Below are 19,741 nucleotides of genomic sequence, written 5' to 3'. Positions count from 1 at the left end.
CAATCATTCATAGCGGGTAAAAGCCACAAGCTCCTTGGCTAACAGCAACGAGCACGTATACACCGGCTTCTTGCAGTGGCTTCATTCGCACTTGGATATAGTTCGAAGTTCTTTGACCGCGATTCTGCGAAACTATTCTTGTAGCGAAGCTGTTTATGGCTAGGGTTCCATGCATTTTTCTTCTGCGTCAACAAATACTCAGGTCCTGCGCGAACGCGTTCGTCGTCGTCTTCTTCCACAGCTGGCTCGTCGGCGTCCCTCGGATATGCATACTGAGTACTTTAGTTATCAATAGTCACCATTTTCAACATCAGTAGGCTCCCAGATAAACGAAGGTTTCTCAAAGATTTGCCGCTGTGCGACCGCGACTGCCCTCTCTTTGTCGGCGTTCCAAGCGCTTGCATATCTATAGTTTCCTTCCCTTCAGCACTATCGTGGTGGCGGTGCCGTCGATTGATTGATTGAAACTTTCATTAGAAAGTATGGCCTGTGGCCTAAGATAGAGGTAAGGGATCAGGTGAAAGGAAGGATGCCTGTCTACTTAGCAAATGACAGCAAAGCGGTAATACTTATGGTGGCATCTGCTTGCGGTGTGACCCAGTCTTCGTACGGTGCCACCTTGTGGTAGGATAGGGATAACTTTAATGAAGTGCCTGCAAACGACGATGTAACGTGTCGTGACGCTGGCCAAGCGTCGACCCGGGATTATACCCTACTCTGCACTAGCCCAGTTGGGCCCGTTTGTAGTGGGTCATGAGGCTTGTGCTTTTCGAGCGCACCCCGGGCCTGCTGGACGGCCCATAGTTGTGATTCCTTGTCTGCAGACTGCAGTGCACCTTGAAGTTCTGGCGGGTAAGTCCTGGAGGTAGCTGCCGTCGGGAACCTGGCACAGTCCCACATGATATGCCATTGGTCCGCCGGACCCGCTGCACAAACACCACACAGCCCACTTGGATAGAACTCTGGGTGAAGCACGTGCAGCATTGCGGGGGCGAGGAGTGACGCGGTCTGTATTTGTCTTAGGATTACGGCCTCCTCCCGACTGAGTGCCGGGTGGGGAGGCGGCATTGTCCGTCGAGCTAAGCGGTAACACTTGGTTACTTCGGCATAACTAGTCAATCTGTCCTTGGTTTCGAACCACCACACGGAACGGTCACTCTCGGGGGCACGGAAAGTAAGCGCTCGTGCCTCCGAATGAGCCGTCTCGTTGTAGTTCGGTGAGGATGCACACTCGCCGGCGTGCGCCGGGAACCACTTGATACGGACGGTGCTGCCGCGGTCTTGAAGTTGGAGCTTGCCGATGATGGCGGCCGCCGGTGCGCATATTCGCCCCTTGGCAAAGTTGCGCACGGCATTCCTCGAGTCGCTGAGCACGGTGCGACACTCGGCCTCGGTGATCGCCAGAGCGATGGCAACCTCCTCAGCGTCTGTGGCGTTCGTGCACCGCACGCTCGCCGCCGTTGTCTTGGTGCCGGTAGCCGCCGCAACGACCACCGCCGCGAAGCCTTCCCGCTTGTATTCCGCGGCGTCCACATACCGGGCGTGCGGGTCTTGGGCGTGTTGTTCAGTGAGGGCTTTGGCCCGCGCCTGCCGCCGTTCTTGGTTGTATTCTGGGTGCATGTTCTTCGGGATGGGGTCCACGTAAATGTGAGCCCGCGCCTCATCTGTGATCTCGCACGGTTGCCGGCTGGTAGCTTGGGGGCTGTAACCCAGAGACGTCAGTATACTGCGGCACGTCTTGGTGGTAGAGAGGCGCTCGAATTGCGCGCTGAGCTGCGCCTCGGCTATTTCTTCTAGGGTGTTATGGACGCCGAGCTGCAAGAGCCGAGCCGTACTCGTGGTCTCCATTAAACCCAGTGCCACCTTGTAAGCCCGTCTGATCAGCGTGTTGATCTTGGTCCTGTCAGTGACGTGCCAGTTAAGGTAGGCAGCAACGTAGGCGATGTGACTGATCACGAACGACTGGACAAGGCGCACGAGACTGTCTTCACGCATGCCCGCCCGTCGTGCAGAGACTCGATGTATGAGCGGGATGGCGTCCATTGCCTTGGTGGTAAGCTTGTTGATGGTCTCGTCGTTGCGGCCGCTCTTGTTGAGCAGCAGGCCCAGGACCCTGATCTTGGGAACTTCGGGGATGCGTTGCCCCGATGCAGTCACAATTTTGATGTGATCACACTCGCGAAGAGGAGCGCGCTTCCGTCCCGGTCGAAGCGGTGTGAGGACGAACAGCTCGGATTTGGCGAGCGAGCACATGAGGCCTGTGCCATCAAGGTGCTGCTCGATGGCAGTAACCGCCGCTTGCAGCTGTTGCTCGATGCTGGCGTCGGTGCCGCCGGCCGCCCACAGGGTAATATCGTCGGCGTAGATCGTATGCCGGACGCCGGTCCCCGCTACTGCCCTCGCTACCCCGATCATGACGAGGTTAAAGAGCAACGGCGATATAACCGAACCCTGTGGAGTACCCGTACTGCCGAGCTTGTGTTCGGGGAGCTTGAGGTCTCCGGCGTGCAGTTCCACGCTGCGGTTGGTCAAGAAGTCTTGAATGTAATTGTGGTATCGTACAACCAGACTCAGGCACAAGTATGCTTGTGCTTGAGGCTGGTTGTGGCAGGACAGGACCAGACCAGACGTTTGAGATCGACGTTGATCGCAGGGCAGTTGGGGCATTCCTCTTGTGCTCATCTCCACTTGCTCAGAACATCCGGTGTAATGGATGCCTTAGCTTTTGCTTTGTGGATGAGAGCTTGGGCTGTTCTGGAAAGGCGAGTGGGAACGGGAAGAAGGATGCTAGGAATTGACTCCCATAGTAGAGCCTTCCTCTCGTGTTTCAGCCGGGCAATCTGGTGATCTGGTACAACAATGGGTGACGGGGAGCTATAGGTGTGGTCCCGCAGTGGCGGGCTCACGACTGCGATGACGCGCTTCTCTAGTTTTCTCGCCTGCTGCCTCACGGGCCGTCCTATTCCCCACTCCCCTCATGTTGTGACCTGGTGTCGAGAGTACGAAAATTATCCCGCAGGTGGCGGCAGGCTTGTTTTGTGCGGTGCGCTATGGTAGTCGTGTACGATCTGGAGTTCTGTTGCTTGAGGGCCTCTTGACTGTCAGTGTAGATGCAAGTCGTGTCTTCTGTGCGCCCACCACATAGTTGAATGGCTTCTTCGATGGCTAGTAGTCGAGACGTCACGTGTTTCTAGTTTCCTCTGAATCCTCGGGGCAGCGGTCCCGTGGTCTACGCGAATGTATATAAAAAAGCAGGAAGACAAGTTGCCGTCCTCCATGTTGAATTTCACTTCTCTCCTGTCGTCGTAATATGGAGGCCGCGGGTAGTCAGGACTCCCGAGGAGCAACGCGCCTACGTGCTAAGCAGCTTCGCTGGTCATCCACCTTCACAGAGTGGAATGGCTCATGATTTTTCATATAGGCTCAGTATTGAGTGAAACAAGTGTTAACCCTTAGAAACAAACACGCTGCAGTATACGGCTGTTAATGGGTTATTTAGATTATTTTAATTTTTGTTTTTCTTTGTAGGAGCCTCATGTACTGCACAACATAGAGTTTCATACAACAATTACTAAGAGAACTCTGGCGCTAGTGTATACGGGAGTTGCAATGGCTGATTGGCCCAGCATTGGAATTATGGGAAGTGCATGGATTTGCCGAAAGTTCGTCCTTCTGGCTTGAAGCGGCTCTGTGACTTTGTAAAATCGTCGGTTTTAATAACTAATTAAATAAACTGGTTAAAATTGTCCGACAGCAGGATTCGAACACGGAACCTCTAGCACAGAGGCCTGCTATTGAAACTGTAATTACGCTACGGACGCTTTTCTAAATTGCCTGTTTTGTACTACTATATCAAACAACAAATGACATTTGAGAAAACAAGATAAATTAGCAAGTTTTCAGCACGAAGTGTCAGCCTTGCAGGGCTGACTACTTTAGAATTCTTTGAGCGCGATAAAGGGTTCCACCCTTGACAGCCACGCAGGTACACAATCTTGTGCTTTCTGAATTTCTACAAATCTCGACATGCATTCTCGAAAAAGCATTCGTGCAGGCCTAGCATCTGGATCGCAGTGATACCGCGCCATACGGGCGCACCATAGACAGTGAAGGCCAACTAGTATAATAAGGTCAAACGGCAGTCCATCGTCGTTTTCTATAGATAAATATCTAATACCCTGTGGATCTAAAGGAAAGTCTTTTTTGATAGTCCTCTGAAGTACATCCCAAAAGAAGACACCCGCCCAGTAATCTAGAAATACACGATCTATAGTTTCTGGTTTCTTACAGATCAAGCAATGCGAGCCCCAGGGTAAGAAAAAACCACGATCTTCTAAAAATGTTTTGACAGTCAACGTACCCGTATGAAGCTTAAAAAGGAAGGACTTGGTCCCTGGCGTTACTTGCATTCTTTTCACCCGCTTAAGCGCGTCTTGCACCTGGCCTCCACTATATATGGCCCTGTACATTGGCACAGGGAGAACTACATCGCATACATCTTTGTACAGAGTTTCACGTTTCACTGAAGAAAGGTACTCATTTGAAAATCGAACGGAGAAGAACCGTACACTTAAAATAATTTCTTTAAGAAATCCACAAACAGTACCGCTCATATTCTCTGTACAGACTACATAGCCAGGTCACGCGCTCCTTAGCCTCAATTGGCACACCGTGCAGGATCGCTTAAGTCGCGGAAAAATCAAAACCGGTTTATGACCTCTCGTATAAAAAGGTGCGTCATTCCCAAACCTCCGCCTTTAACTCGCCTGAACAAACTCGTTCGACTGCATCGTTCACAATTCGAAGCCCACACAAATACTGCGAAGACTCGGCGCAACTTCTGTATATTTACCGTTGAACAATGCAATAGCTGCATTACATACCAGAATTTTGCGACAAAAAATAAATTGCAAACTGTAGCTGTTGCAAACATTGACAGATGTCCATCTTTCCACTTGTTCGCGTTTATCTGTGTTTCTCTTGTTTGACCTAGCCAACACTCCTCGTTATTTTTGTAATATTTCAGCGGGACGCCTAGGTATTTAACGGGTGTCGTCAGCCACGAGACGTTGGCGAAAGTGACCGGGGTGGAAGGCCATTCTCCGTGCCGGAAGCCAAGGCATTTTCCCCAGTTTAGCACGCTTCCATTTACGCTGCCGAAACCCTTCACTACAGCGATAGCTGCAGCTATTACGCCACGGACGCAGTGCCTCAAGACGCTTGGCGCGTTTCGATTTGGCGACCTCGACAGGCTCAATCGTTGCAATCAGTAGCAATTGTGCGTGTTCGCAGCGTCTCGTGCACTTCTAAGAGTATATATTGCTCTGAAAATTACGAGAATGAAGGCATGTAAAGCGTAATAAAGAAAGCCACAAGAACGTCTGAATCCACAAGCTCGAAGATCAGACAAATCCATCTATTTCCCATCATTCCCACGGTGGGTCAACAACCGCAGCACCAGAGTTCCCTCTAGAACATTGTAGGAAACTCTATGCTCCACATGCTCGCACGAGCGAACGCTGTTGGCGCTCAGCGAAGCACAGATAGAACGCGCGGAGTGATGACTTTTCTTGGCCGAACTTCTTGGGTAGCAGTAATGTGGAAAGTTGGGCTAGTTGGTGATTGATCATCATACCTTGCTGGCAGTGGCGTAGCCAGAAATTTGGTTCAGGGGAGGGGGGGGGGGCTCAATTTGCAGCTCGGCCTCCTCCTTATAGAGGTTGTACAGGGATCAAATACATTAAACATTAATAATAAGTGCGTTGCCATTGCCAGATATGCTGCAAACGAATTCTTGAACGCTACGCACTGTCAAGACAAGTAAAATGTGTATTTGTTCATATGAGAATATACACGTATGTCTGAAAAATTGTGCCGGTAATAACTGATATCAATGCTTCATGTTTTCTGTATATTTAATACCTAAAGCAAACATCACCCGAACTTTAGAACCATATCAGTGTCAAACCAGCAAAGCAGTGCATGCCGCTGATATGAAAAATGTAAAGGCCATGAAATGAACACGTTGAGGACAAATATTTTTATAAAGCTTTATAAACCTCCCTGCCTTTCGCTCAGTTGCATCTCTCTCTCTCTCTCTCTCTCATTCAAGAAGCTTGTTTACATTTTTGTACATGTGCAACGACCAGGGAAAAATCTCAATGACGCTTTCCTTTGTTCCAATGTGTTGTGCAGAAGCAGCTGTCACTGGTCGTGTATTGCGAGTTATTAATTGCACCAAAATTAGTCTCAACAGAGAGAATATATAGAAAGCAGAAGTTCTGCAAAATGTATGAGGGCGAGGGAAGTGAAAGTGAGCCAATGCGAATATATAACAAACACGGTACTTTATTTAAAAGTAGCCTCCATGAGCATTTAGACATTTGTCCCACTGACTAACTGGTTGCGTGATTCTAATAAGACTCCTTGGGTTGTTGCTTCAAAATGTCTCTGACTATTTCACGTCATTGTCCGACACGAATATGGTTCCCTTAAGCTGTTTTTTTTAATGCTCAAAAATGTGGAAGTCGCAATCCGACAGGTCTGGGCTGTATGGCGGATGTTGCAGCGTTTCCCGCTTGAACTTTGCCAGTTTTGTATTAACCACACCAACGACGTGGGGACGGGCATTGTCGCGGAGCAAGATGACCCCACTCCTCAATTTTCCGCGGTGTTTGTTCTTGATTGCGACACGCAGCAGATCCAACGTTTCATAACATCGGAAACGATTGATAGTCTCTCCAGGCTTAGCAAATTCGATGAATAATGGCCCCTGACGATCGAAAACAGAAGTCAACACCTTTCTGGCAGAAATGACGGCCTTTGCTTTCCTTAGGGGTAGTGAGTTCAAATGTTTCCACAGAAAGCTTAGCCGTCGTGTTTCAGGCTCATAGTAGTGGCACCATGATTCGTCCCCGCTCAAAATTGCAGACAAAAAGTCGTCACCCTCATCATGATACCGGATTAGATGAGTCAAGGCAGCGCCGAACTTATCCATCTTCTGGCGGTGGTTCAAAATCTTGGACATCCATTGCGCACACAAGAGCTGATAACCGAGATGTTCATGAATTATGGTGGGACCCGAACCGTGACTGATGTTCACACGCCCTGCCAATTCTTCAATGCTTATCATCCGTTCTTTTCTAATCAGCCTTTGCAATTGTGTTGGGGGTGATTGCACGGTGGCTATGGCCCGGTCTTGGATCGTCCTCGCAACTTTCCCGTCCTTCTCTGAACCGCTTGCTCCAACGCTTTACAGTGGCCAATGAAATGCAATGTTCAACGTACACGGCAGCCATACGGCAACTAATTTCTTTTTGGGAAACATCTTCATGTGTCACAAACCTCACGACGCCCCACCGTTCAACTTTGGATTGTCCATTACGTGACGCAACCATGTTCAACCTAGTGTATGAGAGCATTAAAGAACCTTGATCCTCACACCTGCGTGTCACTTTTGTAAATGAGAGATGTCTCTGTGCCTCGCGCATGCGTCGCAGGTAATGAATTGAGTCATTATTGCGCAGAGTGAGTTCCCTCACTTTCATTTGACTCGCCTTCGTACATTAGAAATACGAAGATACAATGGAATACACAAATGCGAAGAAACACCTTGATAAATGGCAAAAATGTGTAACTGGAAACAAAGTTCACTGCACATATACACAAAACCTCGCAATAAGATATTTAAATATACGTATAACTATCCAATAAATCTACGTATCTAAGCAAAAGTCACTATATATGATGCGTCAACCAAGCCAAATAAACATGTTGCGCAACCACAGATTCACAGATCACCGCCCCCTCCTCCCTCCAATCCCCCGATGTATCGCGCGCGACGGAAGGCGGCGCGCTTCCTCCCACATTTTCTCCCTTGCGCACACAAGACTGAGTAACCATCGTCGGCTCACCTATGCCGCCCTCCCCCCCCCCCCATTTCGCTTTCACTCGCACATGCAACATGCCGAGCGCGGTTACGATGTTATCGCCTTCGGACTTCATAGGGAACATGAGTTCGACGGCGACGGCAGGAATGCGCCTGGAGTTTCCATATAACTGCTATCACAATAATATAATAAGAGTACCCGGCAACTGAAGCGTCCCGTGGCCCTTTATCCTCCGCAAAAGAAGTAACGAAATCGAACTTTCACCATGCGGCAATTCGCTGCGCCGCAACAATATCTTTTTTCCTTTGTGGGGCGCAGGCACCGAAATGAAAAAAAAAAAGACGTGAAGGAAAGCATGTTGGCCACAATCGAATCCCCACTTTGGGCACCTCATGTGGATACCGAATGAATATCGAAGAAAACGTGAGACGTTTGACCCACAGAGAACCATACGCATACTCCTCGGTATCCTACACCGGCGAAACAGGACTTTCCAGACAGATTGCGCTCACGCGAACGCGTTGCAATCCGTCGAGTCCCCACTGTGATGGTGGCGAAGGACCATTGTTTCTTTTACTCGTCTGCTAGCCAGAAAGCGTCCAAAACTCTGCCAGGCAAAAAGCCACTCGGTCAGACAAACGAATACGCACCGAAGTGCGCCGCGCGGTGGTCGGGGCAACACGGGAAAAACGCATGCGCTCTGGCTGGCTCTGGCAGCCCGCGGGTAACGAGAGCAAGAAAAGTGAAGAGGTTAAAGCTTAGAACGACAGAAAGCTGAGCTAGTTGGTAAGGATTCATTATGCAAAATAGAAGTGAGGCGTGCAGACAGGACACAAGAGTAGAGAAGCGGAAGTGGACGTTCGTGTTGTCCACTTCTCTACTCTTGTGTCCTGTCTGCACGCCTCACTTCTATTTTGCATAATGAATCCTTACCAACTAGCTCAGCTTTCTGTCGTTCTAAGCTTCATTTCTAGTACTCTGAGCTCTTTTCCTTGTTCCCCTACTTATCTGTACAATCCTGCTTCGTTAGCTTCCTTAATTGCGATATGTATGTTCCGCGCTAGAAGCATATCGTGGTTTAGTCGTAATCGTGTCGTCCCATTGGAAGTTCAAATGATGTGAGGCTTTCTTCAACCATCAACTGGGCATGCCAGGAGCATTGGAGCTATTCTTTCCGCTGAATCATGGCGCCAAGTTAGGTTCTACCAGGAGTGTCTAAGGGTCCGTTGCGCGGCCCTGGGAGACGGTCACCTTTGGAACCGCCCTTACAACGATTGGAATAAGTTAGCCATGCAACATGCGGACTTCCTATGGAGGATGAAACTTCCGGAGCTTCAACAAAGTCGGCGTTCGTGTTGTCCACTTCTCTACTCTTGTGTCCTGTCTGCACGCCTCACTTCTATTTTGAAGAGGTTAAATGTGTACTCGCCAATAAAAGTCAAAGTCGAAAAATGAATAAGAACGTAGTTACCTTCGCTGCGTTTAGTGTCTTGACATGGATGCTTTTGTGCAGGTGAAAAACATGTTGATATTCTTTTCTATGCCATAATGGCACAAATGAACCCCCACAGCGCTTAGACTCATCGGACCTCGCTGCGTACTTAGCAAACTTGTCTGATAGTGCGTTGCTTTTCTCTGTCTCATAGTATGGTCCGACGTACGACTTTAGGAAAACGTAATGCACCTTTGGCGTGAAATGTTTACAACAACATTGAACCCGCAAAGTTCCGGAATTTAAAATCTAAAGCACGTCTTTGGAAATGTCAATGCACCTTTCGCATCAAAAGTTTATGAGAACTTTATACCCATAAAGTTTCAGAATTGAAATCCAAGCGCTCCCTATATTCCGCGGCCTCCGCGAGATGCAGCGACATGCCCGCTAGCCATCAAAACGCCTTTGAAACTGTGCTCGGATGGAGTTCCTTGGGGGGGGGGGGGGGGGGGGGGTGCGTTACGATGTGACTCCTGGTGCATTGGCGTTGCCACGAACTCCAGCCCAATTTCGTAATGTTCGCGCTGAAATGTCTTTTCGAGACTGAAAACGACACTCTAGACAAAATCAAGCATGATTTCCGGCACCGGGGGTTGCTTTAGTCGGCGGCGCATGACAGTACGAAAAAATTTCAGGTGGGGCTGAAGCCCTTAAGTCGTCTTGTGTGTCTTCACTGTGTCCGTGTCAGTGCGCTGCTTTACCAGCAAGATATGATGTTCTTGCGTAGCTCCCACAGCGTTGACTGATATCTATGGAACGGAGTATAGTACCGAAGCCTCCTCTACGTGGCTATGTAATTTTATGCTCACACGTTCATGTGTGACGGATGACTGTCGGACGTACCGGATAATGCTACCCCATAGTGCCCATGTAGGGACAGTATTGGCGGCGAGCTCCACCACTGGAAAAGCTGGCGCCACCGTCGGCGTGACGCGGCATGAGGGATCACGTGAACACAGCGGCCGCGTCGGCTGTTTCGGAAGCGCCGAAGCGAGCTGAAAACGAAAGTTTAAAAGCCCAACCTGCGCCGCGGTTCTGATAAAGTGGTGAGGCTTTACCGCCTTGGGTGTCAACTTGACAACATCTGAAACTACTATAACGGGCAGTGGCTGCCTTTGGAGGCATGCAGCATAGTAGGCTACTGCTCGGTGCCGCAGTGCCGGACGTACGCAACGGAGCCCGGTGTCAGCCTTATTCACACGTAGCCGCAGGGCAAGGAGCTGCGTTAAGCTTGGCTGGCGAAACTTATAACCGGCAGACAGCCATCGGCTGCAACTTGGGTATGCAGCAAGCACACACGCGAGGAAGATTTCTGCTACGGCGCCGGGAATGCGCGATGTTCGGTGAGTAGCATAAAACGCGCACTGAGCCGCTCGCCCGCGCCCGCTGCCCGGCTAATGTCATGACGGTTTAGTCTATGAACTTGTTGATGCTAGATACTGGCAAGTTCACTGGAATGGAAAGGGAGCGGTAAGATGCACATTGAACAAAGGCATGGCATATGGTCATGTTTGTGTTAAGAATTAATGCACTGGATTACAAAAAAGAAGCAGGGGGAAATCGCACGCTGAGAAGACCGATAAACTTACAGTGCGACGCAACTTGAGAAATAATATTGAAATGTCCAAGAATTTAGAAGACAAAAAAAGATTGAATCGTCGCGACGGCACATCACAGTCGCCGTAGGCGTCGAAGTCTCTATAACGAAATTATTTTTAACAGTGCTGATAGCGTCCACGCAACAATGGTTGCTAGTGACTATAAAATGCTCATATGCTACCCTAAAGCTTAATGACATCTTAATTGAAATCAAGAAAAAGAGATGAGCATGGACAGGACATGTAATGAGGAGGGAAGATAACCGATGGTAATTAAGGGTCACGGACTGGATTCCAAGGGAAGGGAAGTGTAGTATAGTGTCGCCCCCTGTCAGATCTATGTGTCATCGCACATGTATGTTTTGTAGTTGTTTAGCTAGATGGCACACCCCCCTTCTGTCATGTGACGAACATTGGACCAATCGGGAGGTGTCATCTGGCGTGTGAAGCCTTTTTAAGAATAAACGGCCGAGGGTCGGTCGAGTCTTCGTTCCGGTTTTCATCGGGAGCAGTTTGCTCCGAGTCTCCTTCACTGCGCCGGCACTAGCCGCGCGTTCGCTGGTCGGGGCCCCCCGCTTGCCTGCCGCTGCCGACACAACATCTTTTGGCGACGAGAATGGGATTCCCGCAGCGGTTCCGACCGAAGCCCCGGGAAACCAACGAGCTTCGTAAGTGAAGCGTCCCTTCCGTGTCTGCACGGCGGGGCAAACGCCGCCGACGCACTTGGCGTCGCGAGGCTTCCGAGCCTAGGCCTACTCGCCCCCTTGTTCTTCCGTGCCCCATTCCTGCGGCGAGCTCCGGCTTGCCTCCTGCACTGTCTCCTGCACGCTACCCGGCATGGCTTTTACGGCCAACCTTCCCGTTTTTCTTGAAGTGCCCGGCCCACCGTTAATTCCCTGGTATCGCTGGAAGAAAATTTTTCAGGCCCACCTCGAAGCGGCCGGCGGTGGCGACTGGACGGACGCGCGACGGGCGTCCGCGCTCGTCAGCGCTCTAGGGCGTGAGGGACAACGGAAGTACTTTGCAGACGAGGAGCAGGAAGCAACAAGGCAGTTAACCAGCGCAGCGTCAGCTTCAAGCGAAGCAGCAAGGCAGTCGACCGGCGCAGCGTCAACGTCAAGTGATGCGGTCTCGCCAGCGTCAGAGTTTCCGAGACTCTTGCAGCGGCTTGACCGGCTGTTCGCCGCGTCAACAAATGTCCTGGCGGAACGGCACGAATTCACCAGTCGAAAGCAGTTCGAGGGAGAAGGATTCCTGGAATTCGTGACCGCATTGAAGGAGAAGGCGGTACAGTGCAACTTCGGCACAAGCTATGACGAGCGCGTCCGAGACCAAATCATACATGAAGTAGCGAACGTTAGCGTTCGCGAAAAGTTGATGTCTCATGGCGAAACCTTGTCCCTGGACAAGGCAGAAGAAATTGGACGCTCGTTAGAAGCCTTGCATCGAGCGAACCGCGCGTTCGGCTCCGAAAATGTACGAAGAATTGAGGCATCTGAACTTGGCGTTCCGTCGACGAGCCAAGACGACGGACTTCTTCCGAGAGGCCGCCAAGACGACGGACTTCTTCCGAGAGGCCGCCAAGACGACGGACTTCTTCCGAGAGGCCGCCAAGACGACGGACTTCTTCCGAGAGGCCGCCAAGACGACCGACTTCTTCCGAGAGGCCGCCAAGACGACCGACATTTCGCACGTGGCTCCTCCGGGAACCGTGGTGCATGCGATCGGTGTGGCAGCACGAAACATATTGCAACGTACAGGAATTGTCCAGCAAGGAACCGGCGGTGCAACGCCTGCCACACGTTGGGCCATTTTGCATCCGTATGCCGAAAAACCCGTATTGTTCAACACGTCTCTTCCGCAGAGACGCTGTCTTCAACTTCCGCAGGGCAGCCGTCCACGTCTGTCTTGACGGTTTTGAAACTAAAGATTTGGAAGTTCCGGTCGTAGTTAACGGCGTCTCCATGCGACTGCCGGTGGATACGGGAGCGTCTGTCTCATTGATGACGGCCGAAGATTTTGGAAAGCACTTTGGTCGACAGCCCAGACTGTCACAAACAACAGTGGACTTGAAAAATTTTTCCAAGCAACGCATCGACATTCAAGGCCTGTTTCAAGCCACTGTCCAGTTTTTCCAAAGGTCATGCTCCGTCACGTTCCACGTAACGACTACTGGAACATCACTGCTGGGTTTAGACGCCATCCAACGCTTGGGCATACAGATCGACGGTACGTCGCTGACATGTCGTCTACCATCACTTCCTTCAGTACAGAGCCCCACAGGTGTGCCTCCGGGTTTTGATCACCTTTAAAGTGACGAGTTGGGTCTCGTCAACAACTTTGTTCACCGAATTCATCGGCAGCAAGATGCAAAACCAGTATCTTCAAAGTTGCGCCGACTACCCCTGGCTCTCCGTGACCAGGTCACAAATGAATTGCGACGTCTCGAGGACTGCGACGTCATCGAGCGCGTTGACGCTTCTGAGTGGGTGTCTCCACTCGTGGTGGCGCACAAGAAGGATGGAACCATGCGGCTCTGTGTAGATTCACGGGAACAGGACAGTCTTGTGTCTCAAGTTCAAGAAAGGGTCTTGCAGAAACAGTGGCAGACTAAACAGTACGTAGACAAACGTAGAGGTATTCAGGCAACTTGTGTCAAGGTGGGAGACACCGTCAGAATTAGATTTAACAGGAAAGGAATTTTTAAGTACAGTAAACCTCGTAAAGTCAAGGCCCAGATAGGACCATCTACTTTTCTACTCAGTGATGGGAAGACGTGGCATGTGTCTAAGTTAACCCTATAGTGATGAAGGATCCAGGAGGTAGTACATTGTGTACAAGTGATAGAGACTTTTTGTACTCATATTGTCATTCCGATTACTTGTCTGTAGTGACATCGTCTTCTCATAAGCATCAGTTAAGTAGCTTGTCTGACTGTATCACTTCCGAGTCTACGCAGTCAGCAGTCGTCTCTGATTCCGTGGGGGAATCGGTAGCCTCCCAGGACTTGTTGGGACGTCGAGAGGAGCTTCCTGGGCAACCCTCTCCAGCTTTGAGCAACAACCACATTCAATTGTCCAACCAGGGGGAGGGAAATAGTAGTGGGACGACTAGGTCTTGAAAGTCGACCGATACGCGTCGCAACCCCCAAAGTTCTTCTGAGGTACGCACGCGTCCTCATCGTGACAGAAAACGGCCTCCGTGGCTCGATGATTTTGTTTCTATAGTGTAGAGCGTATTGCCGTCTCAGGCAATTTACATGTTTCATTAACACAGGCATAAAATGTGTTCCTTGTTGCGGTGCAGTGAGTTTTGTGCCGTGTTCCTTGTTGAACTTTGAGTGACTGCCTGTGTTTTGGTGCCCAAGACTGGTGCGCGTGTATGTGAACTTGGGCGGGGATGGATTGAATTTGTTGTGGACTTAAGTGCATGCTTTGTGTGCAACTGGTGCGCGTGTGTGACTTAAGTGCGCGTCTTATGTGCGCGTTTCACTGTATGTTTACTTTGTTTCCAGGGGGGGGGATGATGTAGTATAGTGTCGCCCCCTGTCAGATCTATGTGTCATCGCACATGTATGTTTTGTAGTTGTTTAGCTAGATGGCACACCTCCCTTCTGTCATGTGACGAACATTGGACCAATCGGGAGGTGTCATCTGGCGTGTGAAGCCTTTTTAAGAATAAACGGCCGAGGGTCGGTCGAGTCTTCGTTCCGGTTTTCATCGGGAGCAGTTCGCTCCGAGTCTCCTTCACTGCGCCGGCGCTAGCCGCGCGTTCGCTGGTCGGGGCCCCCCGCTTGCCTGCCGCTGCCGACACAACAGGAAGCGTAGCAGGGGGCGGCAGAAAGTTAGGTGAGCGGATGAGATTAAGAAGTTTGCAGGGACGGCATGGCCACAATTAGTACATGACCGGGGTTGTTGGAGAAATATGGGAGAGGCCTTTGCCCTGCAGTGGGCGTAACCAGGCTGATGATGATGATGAAAGCTTCAGGCACGGTGCGAAAACGCGCTCACAGCGAAAGCAAACCATTGTGCGCGGAAATGCATGCAGACGCGCAGTCAGTCGCTGCGAACCCGTGCGATCGCTGCATTGAGGCTTCATTCTGTTATGCCCCATTTGGTTACACAGACAGCCCACTATAAGAACATATTTCACATAGTTTACGTTCAACGTGTGCCTACCTTTCACGCAAGAAGCCGGTTCGGGAGACTCCATCGCGGCGACCACGCGTATAGCGGCGTTCGCTGTACGTATTCGGTAAAGCGATAGCGTCTGTAAACGATTCTGTGCTTTAAGTTTGCCCAAGATTATTATATCGACAGTCAAAAACTTCCCTCGTTTTGAGAGTACCTACATAAATGTCCAGGAGGGCTGCCGCGTGGTGTTTCTATTGAGCGCGGTAAGCGAAACCTATGAGGAGCGCGCCGCGTGATCCCTCATACTACGCGAGGGAGGCGCTTCCGACAGATGGCGACTCCGTAAGTGCTCACCACCAATAGTGCGCTTGTTACTTGTGTCTATATAGTGCGCGTCGACAACCTTCTGTTTTTCTTTTCTTTTTTTTTATAATGCGAAGCATTCTTCGTTTCATTCGTGGTACTTTGCTGTAGGTCGGTAGGTTTCTGTCTCGCCTCAGTTTAATAAAAAGAATATATGTGACCGACAGTGGAATCGAATTTCTGCTGTCGAGCACAGCAGCCCGATGCTATAACCATTCACCACGATCGCTTTTATTTTTGTTGCCAGTTACAGTGAAACACGTGTAAACCAAAGTACAATTAGGCCACGATCGCACGCATACTTGTCTCGCTACATTGCCAGCCACGCTCTGACGCGCCTTGTTAAGACTGCACGATCTCCAAGACCACCCCACTTACATCAGTCGTTTCCTCTTAGCATGTTACGCATAAATTGTGCGACATTGTACCGACTTCATGATCGCCTAATTTAGTCGCATACTACAAATGCCATCGTCGTTTTAACATGCACCACACGATATATCCATAGCCGGCTGCACGTACACGTACGGTTGCACAACATGTATTCGCTGATGACGTCAGAATCCGTGTTTCTCTCACTCGCGTTCGTCCGCTACCTATGTAGAAACCAACGATTGCCATGTCGTAAGCTCGCGTCGAACGCCGGCTAACGTAAAAATTGTCTCGTCGCCTCTGCACGACTGTCACCAACACGGTTGTCGTCGTGCTGCTATCGTCACAGGCACTACTTTCCCGACCCACGCACTCTACTCAATTAAAAAGAAAAAAGACGTCTGTCCACCTGGTAGCGCTTTGCAGTACCCCAAACAATGCTAGATAGCCAGTTACCTGGAAAATGCATCCAATAATGCTTCCCACAGTGCGTGGGATTTGCAGACAGACAGACAGACAATGAACTTTATTTGATCCTGAGGAGCTTCAGCGGAGGCCCCTATCGGGGACCCGCGGAAGCCGCTGGCCGCGTCCAAGTTGGGGCAGGAATACCGTGATGTTCCTCCCTTTCTCGGGCCCTCTGGATTGCCGCTAGTTGTGTCTGGAGCGATGGGCTCCGGAGTGCCTCTTCCCAGTCGGCTTCGCTGGAGAGAGGGCCGTTAGGTAACGCGGGGCATTGCCGTGGGATTTGCAACCGTGGGATTTGCAGAATTTTTTTTTTCGTTATTTGGGAATCATTGATAGCTGGCCCTAAAGAGGTCCACCTTCTAATTTACCTCACACAGGCTCTACATTCGTGCTCTATATTTCATAGTAGAGGCAAAACCTCAGAGCACATGATCACTTTCACACACAAAAAAAACATGTCCTTAGTATTTCGTTTATGTAGTGTTTGGTGATCACGTTTTAACTAGTTTAAGCTTTTGAAACACCGCTTCAACGACTTGCCCTCCTTAGGTTCCTCGGTACTTGAACAAAGCCAATGGATATTTCGTTGATTGTTGCACGCGATCACCTTGCTAATTTCAGTACTTTCTTTTAATTTTATTATTTTGACATCCCCTTATACCTTTTCACTCCAGCCTCCATATACAGCGTGTGTGTATTAGCTCCCTAAACCGCTGCACTGCGGACTCCAGGGGAGGGGGGTATTCTGTAAGAGTCCACCTAGTGGACTGTCAATTTCGGTCACTGCTGACTGGATGCAGCTCTGTGAGAGATGACGAGACGAGCGGCCTTAGCCAATCAGCAGCGACCGAAACACACAGTCCACTAGGTGGACTCTTACAGAATACACCCCCAGGAGCTTTAGCGCGCAGCTCTGCGCCCGTTCCTGCGCTTGTTCCTGCGTTGAGCGTTGGCGTCGTTCCTCTGTGTAACCGAGCGAACAAGCGCAGCAAAAGATGAAAGCAAACGCGAAGTGCAGCGGGAAATAAAAGAGCGTGCGAGAAGAAAAGTGGGGGAGGAGAGTACAGTGAAAGCATGAGGCGGTAAGTGGGGGAGGAGTGGCGGGGAAGTGGCCTGCGCATGAGCCGAGTTGCCGGGTCTACGGTGGCACGATTTCCACACGACGAAGGGCCGCTCTCGTCGTCGGTGGAACGAGAGGGAGAGACAGCTCTTTATTGAACATGCAGTGTGTTTAGCCAGCGAATGGGACGGAGAAGAAGGGCTCTAGGAGGAGGTGGACAGAAAAAAAAAAGAATGCAGGTTGTGTGATGTTACCAGTAGTAGTTTAAGTGTCCGATGCGATGCATGTAGATGGTCAATGCAAAAGCAAAAATCTCCGTCTTGGTGAGACGACGTGCGTGAGTCATAGTTCAAACCCCAAACCATTTATTTATTTATTTATTTATTTCATACATACTGCTAGCCTCCATTTTGAGGCTGTTGCAGGACATGGGAAAATACATTGCATCAAAATAAGAATGACAAACTTATACACTTGTTAGTATTGTAGTTTACAAGTAGACGTAGTTGAGTAATACAACAAAGGGTGTGACCTTCCTGAGTCAGGCCTTAAAGGTTAATGAACAGAAATACAGAAGCATAAGATAAATAACAAAAAAGTACATCAAAACCAAAAATGCGGGGTCTGCAGGCGATACTGGTAAATCAAGATGCGCTTTCATAGACATATTTTTCCAGCATAGGAAGGAAATCGTCAGGTGAGCAAATTATGATATCACTAGGCAATGAATTCCAGTCTCTGATTGTCTGGGGAAAGAAAGAATACCTGAATGTGTCTGTGTGGAACCTGTATTCAATTAAATGTTTATGATGTTTAGTTCTAGTGTTTCGCTGTTCAGTGAAAGATACATATGCACCACTGTTTAATTTGTAGACTCCGTTAAGGAGGTGGAACAGAAATTTGAGACGTAAGTATTTCGCACGCTTGTAAATAGTCGGGAGACAAGCTTTATCAAGGAGTTCTGTCGGAGAATCATTACGGTTGTACCTATTATAAATGAATCTGATGGCTTTTCTCTGTATTGTTTCTAGGCGTTTTATGCACTGTTTGGTATGTGGAGACCAGCAGGTAATACCATATTCTAGTATAGGACGAACGAATGAGGTGTAGGCTAGCATCTTAGTGTCTGGTGAGGCAGATTTTAAAGAGCGTTTAAGCGAACAAAGTGTTGTAAATGCCTTAGAAGATATGTGTGACACATGTTTGTCCCATTTCATATCAGATGATAGGACAATGCCCAAATATTTATAATCATCGATTATCTTTAATTTTTGCTGTTCAATCGTGTAGGTGAATTCTAGTGGGGTTCTTTTTCGGCTTACTCTCATAAAAACAGTCTTGTCTAAATTAATCTTCATTTGCCATGCCTGACACCAATTTGCTACTTGCGCAAGCTCGTGATTTAGTATTACTTGATCATTATGGTTCCTAATCTCCCTATATATAATGCAATCATCTGCAAACATGCGCATCGTTGATTTTATGTTATCTGCCATGTCATTGATGTATATTAAAAAAAGAATTGGTGCTAAGACTGTTCCTTGTGGTACTCCGGATGACACTTCTACCCAATCAGATTGCTGACTTTCGATTTCTACGTACTGTTGCCGACCTGCAAGATAAGCTTTTATCCAGTTTATTATGCTGCCAGATCCGAGAATGTGTTGTAGTTTGCCCAGGAGTTTAGGATGGGATACCCGGTCGAAGGCCTTCGATAGATCTAAGAATATTATGTCAGTCTGCCCGCGGTTATCAATTGTTAGAGCGAGATCATGCACAGTTTGTGTCAGTTGCGTAACAGTAGACAGTCCTTTTCTGAAACCATGTTGGTTGATGCTAAGCAAGTTATTATCTTCCGCAAAGGTTACGATGTGTTTTAGTATGATGTGTTCGAGAATTTTGCAAGATGAGCAGGTTAGCGAAATCGGTCTATAATTTGATGGGCTTGTTGCGTCACCTGATTTGAGAATCGGGACAATCTTTGCTATTTTCCAGTCTTTGGGCACGTCAGACGATTCTAGAGATTTTTTAAAGATAAGTAAGAGGTATTTAGAGACCCATTCTGCGTATCTCTTGAGGAAAGTATTGGGGATCCCATCTTGGCCACAAGATTTTTTAATGTCGATGTTAAGCAGCAGTGAAAGTATACCTGATTCTGTTATCTCTATGTCACCAAGTATGTCGCCGGTTCCCCTCGGCTGATGGTTTAAATCTGGTGAAATTCCGTTGTCTTGTGTAAAAACGGATTTAAAAAAGTTATTAAACTGATTTGCTCTTTGGAAAGCATCCTTCTGCGGCAAATTGCTTTGCTTATGCACGTTCGCGTTAAAATATCTCCAAAATTTTTGAGGAGCCGTCTTGATGAA

This window comes from Dermacentor albipictus, chromosome 2 (genome assembly GCF_038994185.2).
Source record: "Dermacentor albipictus isolate Rhodes 1998 colony chromosome 2, USDA_Dalb.pri_finalv2, whole genome shotgun sequence".
NCBI lineage: Eukaryota > Metazoa > Arthropoda > Arachnida > Ixodida > Ixodidae > Dermacentor > Dermacentor albipictus.
The sequence above is the reverse complement of the archived record's forward strand: the minus strand, read 5'-3'. Positions refer to the sequence as shown.